A 6,022-nucleotide genomic window follows, 5' to 3' on the forward strand; every position below is an offset into this window, starting at 1 on the left:
TGTAATCGGGCAAATGCATCTGGTCTCATACCTTCATTATCAGTATTCATCCTAAGTCCTGTCTCACTTGCTGCTTTTACTGTGGTTATTTTTATGTATTTTTATCCCCCCATCTTTTCACCCTCAAAAAAATTATAAGCCCCCTGGATTTTCTGCTGTTCTGCATGATCCCACAATGCTTGGCACAGTGACAGGTACATAGTTGTCACCAGACTTTCTGAAAGGGTCAGGAAAATTCAAACAGCTTATGTAAGTTGAAGTCCCCCACCCTATCCTCTCATCCTCATGTGTAGCTATTTCTTAATTTATGAGTTTTAGGCAGAATTATATCATAGTCATGAATGAAAAGATAAAGATTCAAATTCAGAAATATATATATACACAGAAACACACAAGAGAATGACATTTTATGAAACTGAAGTACTTGCAGTATTCAGAGCACACAATAGTGGCATTTTTACCAAAATTGCTTCCTAATTAATATCTAAATTTAGGAAATTTAATATGTCATGAAGAAGAGCTTTTAACTGGCAGATAAAACTATGAATATATTCTGACTCTTGCGACCTGTAGCCTGTGGACTGTAGCCTGCCAGGCTCCTCTGTCCATGGGATTCTCCAGGCAAGAATACTGGAGTGGGTTGCCATTTCCTTCTCCAGTGGATCTTCCCAATCAAGGGATCGAACCCAGGTCTCCCGCATTGTAAGCAGATGCTTTTACCATCTGAGCCACCAGGGAAGTCTATGAATATATTAAAAGTTTATAAATACAGTATACATTAAAAAGTTATAAATATTATGTTGAAGCTAACAGAAAATTAAGTTAAACATATGTATGTAAAAATATTTTAAATTGAAATGCTTCCCTTTCTGTTTTTCTTAAACCAGAGTTGAAACCAGCAATAATAAATGTAGACAACTGAATACAAGACACTATACAAATGGAGAAAAAATGTTTTTAAGGCGATTCACCAAACAGTGCAGTTACTACATACAAGTGTCCTGGCCATTTTGAAACTCTGAATATAAATATTGATGTAAATACAGTATAGACAGATATAAAGATATATTATGGATAATTGAAAGGATTATCATCACTGGGTTCTCTGAAAACAGGAGGTAATGTAAAAATACTAACACAAGGTTTATTGAACACTTTTCGTGTGAAAGGTTTGCTAGATTATTTAATTCTTCCAACAATCCTAAGGAAATAGAGACTGTTACCTGCTGTTTTGCAGAGGAGGAAACTGAGACTCAAGAAAGTGAACTAAGGGACTTCCCTGAAAGTCCGTTGGTTGAGACTCTGCCTTCCAATGCAGGGGGTGTGGGTTCAATCCTTGGTTGGGGAGCTAATATCCCATGTGCCTTGTGGCCAAAAAGCAAAAAAAAAAGAAAAGCTCATAAAATAGAAGCAATATTATAACAAAAATTCAATGAAGATTTTAAGAAAATAGTCCACATTAAAAAAGAAACAAAAACTTTAAGTGAACTAAGCTAGTAAGCAGTGGAACCAGAACATGAACCCAAGCAACCAAGTCTTGCTTTAGCATCTACATTTGTCTACCTTGCATGGATTCACTATCCTTAAAGCTTGGACCATGCCTCCAACAGCTTCTTAACTTGGAAGCTGACTCGTGGGGCTTGCTAGATTTAGCACATTAAAAATAGAGCATATTCAGTTGAAATTGAACTTCAGGTAAGCAATGAAATTTTTTTTGTATAAGTATGTTCCAGTATTGTTCAGGACATACTTATATCAAAAATGACTCATTGTTTACTTAAAATTCAAATGTCACGTGGTGTCCTATATTTTATCTGGCAATTCTACCAGCTTGCCACCTCCCAGGACCTCTGAATAACCATCATAGTTTCTGAAATGACAGCAATGTGGCTTTTTGAGAAAGATAGAAGAGAAATTATAGGTTAAAGTTGGCATCAGGGATAAGGACAGACCCTGTTTCCATAGACAAAATCCCCACTTAATAGCAGCCAGAATGAGCATCCCTCTTAAGCCTGCAGATTGGGTCAAATAGCCTCATTGAACCTGTCCTCTCCTAGACCCTGTAAAGCTTAATCAATGTTTACAGAATGAGGGCCTTCTGACCTTCAGACTTCTTACCTTGTAAATAATGATAATTTTTCACTGTGTTGTTTTGAAGGTCAAGTGAGGTTGTGTATGTAAACATTTACTATAAAGGATGTTTTGAGACTCATGTTTTCAGACATATGAAATTAAGAGGTTATGTCATTTTTTTTTTCCAAGAACCAAGAATAAATACTGTTAACCCAAACCACTTTCAGTGAACATGTAAACCAGGAAGCCTAGTATTTAAACAGATTAAGACAAAAACTAACATACTTGAAAGCGTATTTTTTTAAAAGGCAGATTTAAATTCTGAAATCAGCTGTACAAATGACTTGGGATCTGCTCAAGCAGTTATGTACAAGCAAAAATAGCCCTTTTAATTCTTTATTTCCATTATAACAGAGTCAACTATTTTTAAATAATATGCTATCAAAAGCAAGTAATATTAATAAACATCATCGTTTGTTTCTTTTTACCTGAAGAGTTACCAAAACACAATTACATACAACAAAGATTTCATTAAAGATGCTAGCCAAGAGTAACATGGAAAGTTCAGTTCAGCCGCTCAGTCATGTCTGCCTCTGCGACCCCAGGGATGTAGCATGCCAGGCTTCCCTGTCAATCACCAGCTCCCAAAGCTTGCTCACACTCATGTCCATTGAGTCGATGACTGGCATCAACATGGGAAGAGGAAAAGTAAATATGTTACACATATACAAGGTGATAGTGAAACAAGGAATTTTGAATGAATATTTTAATTTACCAACTTTTTTCAGATTTTTGCTCAAGTTCTTATCTTTTAGAAAAGTCTTAGTTTTTAAGAAATCTCCTCCATCTTACAAATGGGGATTTCAACTCTGTTCTGCCCAGAAGGAAACATATTTATTTAAAAAAAAAAAAAAAAAACTATGAAGAAAAGTTAGTTGAACAGAAATCTCAAATATTCAAGTTGGGTTGATCAGCAGAAACAATTTGTTCCTCCAGATTCCTTTGTTAGTCTACGTGAAATCTAACTTCTTGCACTAGAGATTTCTGAAAGAGTTCTTAAGGAACTCTAGGGAGTTTGAGGAGAAATGATGAGAAATGGCTGAAGCCTGTGGACCAGAATGTAGTCCTGTGGCTTCAAGAAGTACGCAACTGAGGAGATAGGGTTGTAAGAAAAGAACAGAGACCTTGCAAGGCAGGAAAATCTGAATTCTTGCCCTACCTCCACTGCTAACTTGCTGTGTGATGCTGGGCATATCACTCAATCCTTCTGAGCCTCCATTTTCCTATCTTCAAAATGGAGATGGTAACACCTCACAGGGGTGTTCTGAGGAGGAAATGAGATCAAAAACATACCTTTTAAAGTTGGATGGTTGTTATAAACACCATTCTTGCAATACTCATAAGGGAGTAGAACCTAAAGCCTAGCTGCTCAGGAAAGAGGGGGTTCAGTGAAGGGAAATATAAGAAGCAAAATTCAAAACTTTCTACAGTTGAGTACATATGGGTACAAAGAAACCAAGGATGGAAAGGTGACACAGAGGGCAGAAAAAGAATGATAGTTCCCGAAATTTCTGATGTTAACTGGGATGTACCTGCGTGCATGCATGCTCAGTCACTTCAGTCGTGTCCAGCTCTTTGTGACCCTATGGACTGTAGCCCACCAACCTCCTCTGTCCATGAGATTCTCCAGACGAGAATACTGGAGAGGGTGCCATGCCCTCCTCTGAGGGCTCTTCCAGACTCAGGGATCAAACCCAAGTCTCTTTCCTCTCCTGTATTGGCAGGCAGGTTCTTTACCACTCGTGCCACCTGGGGGCCTGTTAACTAGGACATAGACCTGGATATTATTGTAAAGACTTCCAATGTCTGTGCACTCAACACTGAAGTCAACATACGTGTAGCTGGTCTCACAAGATCTCTTCACACAATTATACCCCCATTTGTGCTGTGCCTGAGAGTTGAGTGGAAACAACCCAAGACAGGAGCAGTGACTCAGGAGAGAAGAAAGGCCATGGGTTTGAAGGAGAAATATATGATTGGATGTGATAGAGGAAACTTTCCCTAGTGTCAACCAAACCAGATAGATGCATTCTGCCTGCATGAGTTCACATTTTGCAACGGCTCCAAATTGGAAACAGTTGGCAGACAGGAAATCAAGTCAAATCAAATCAAATCAAATTATGTGTTCAGTCTTGCTCTTTCCTCTGCTGCCCTGCAGGTAAGAATGAGGAATGAATGAGATACCAGTTACTGATGCCCCAAATTCAGTGGATGTGTTAAAGTTCATCAGTGTGATTTACTTGAAGTCCCCTCCTCCATTTGGCTTAGGGTGAAAGAGAGTATTCTCTGCCCCCTACCCCAGGACAGGGGTTATCCCCATCATGCAAAAGTCTTCTCCAGGGATGTGCTTCTGCTAATCTTGTAAATCTCCTCATTAATCCATAGCATTTTCAATATATATATATATATAACCTCTTATATAAGCTAATAATAGCAAATTTGGATCACTCACTTTGCAAGTCCAGCAAAAACGGTCTGATAGCCTTACTTTAGAATATAGGCATTCACATCTATTGTTTCATTCTTGATTTTATGATCCTCTAGGAAAACTGAGACATCAAGAAAATTCTCAGTTAACATCCCACTTCATTAGTATATTGACGGAAAAATTTAAAGGAATATGCACAGAGCCATGTATAGTGATTTTCAAGGAAGTGGAGGTAATCAAAAGAGACTTTAACTTTCTGCATGACAGTTCTACTAAGTTCAGATTTGGAGGTGTATGTCTAACTTTTGCAATATGAAAAAAGTCATTAATATAAATGTCCCCAAGTTCTTAGGTCAAGATATTCACAGGGAAAGTTGAATTAAATATAAAGCCCAAGGAGATGATGGACTCTGGTTTCAAGGCATGATTAAGCTCTAGATTCAAAAGATGACATCAGCTCCCTGCCCTCTCTCCCTCCAAAGTTTGGCTTTGCCTTCCTCTGAGTTGGCTCCATGCCCAGGCAGACTATCTCTGTGTGGAAACAAATGGGCCTCCCAGAAGTTTCGAGTTCAGCTGTGAGCGCCAGGAATACCAGGTTTCTTGGTGCTCACCAAGTTGGGAATAGGGGGAGTCTCTCCTTCATAGAACTCATGTTCATCTCCCCCACCCCCAGGGTTCTCAGTAGTCCTGCTGGGACCTCTGGACCTATCGTTATGTCCAGGGAGTAGAGCACTTTGATTAGCCAGCCTGAGTGAAGTGGCTACCAAGTGATAAGATATTATAGACTTTATGGTCTTCTTAAACTCAAGAACACCAGTAACTGAGATGAAATTGAATTGACTTGCTCATCCCATAAGGTTACTACCCTTGCTGAACCAGAGATTCAAATTAGTAGTAACCACTTTACTTATATTATTTGATTTGATTTCAGGAAACCCTTTGATGTAGGGCAGTGGTTCTCAAAGTATGGTCTCCACAATGGTAGTATCCCCTGAAAACTTGCTAGAAACGCATGTCCTTGGGTTCCCCCCAAGACTTACTGGGCCAGCAATCTGTGTTTCAGCAAGTTCTCCAGCTGCTTCTGATGCATACTAAAGTCTGGGGACCACTGATGTAGGAGACATTACCACTAAAGAATTTATTATATGATATCAGATATGGGATCTTTGAGGTCCCTTATAGCTAAAATTTCTATAATATATTCTTCACAGTTATCAAAGGTTTGGTATTCAGAGAAGCTTAACCCAGGCACACCTTGGATACAGTGAGATTCCATGTCAGATGCTAGTCCTCTGACTGAAGCTAAAGCCAGAAGCAAATGGCCCACCCAGACCTTTCCCCAATGCCACTCCATCCTATGAAAAACAATGAAAGGCATAGCCAAGTCAAGGACACCATCAGAAAGCAATCAGCAAAACAGGCAGAAGAGACAAGAGCTTTAAACTTGAGATGCTTTCATCA

Source organism: Ovis aries, chromosome 16, assembly GCF_016772045.2.
Source record: "Ovis aries strain OAR_USU_Benz2616 breed Rambouillet chromosome 16, ARS-UI_Ramb_v3.0, whole genome shotgun sequence".
NCBI lineage: Eukaryota > Metazoa > Chordata > Mammalia > Artiodactyla > Bovidae > Ovis > Ovis aries.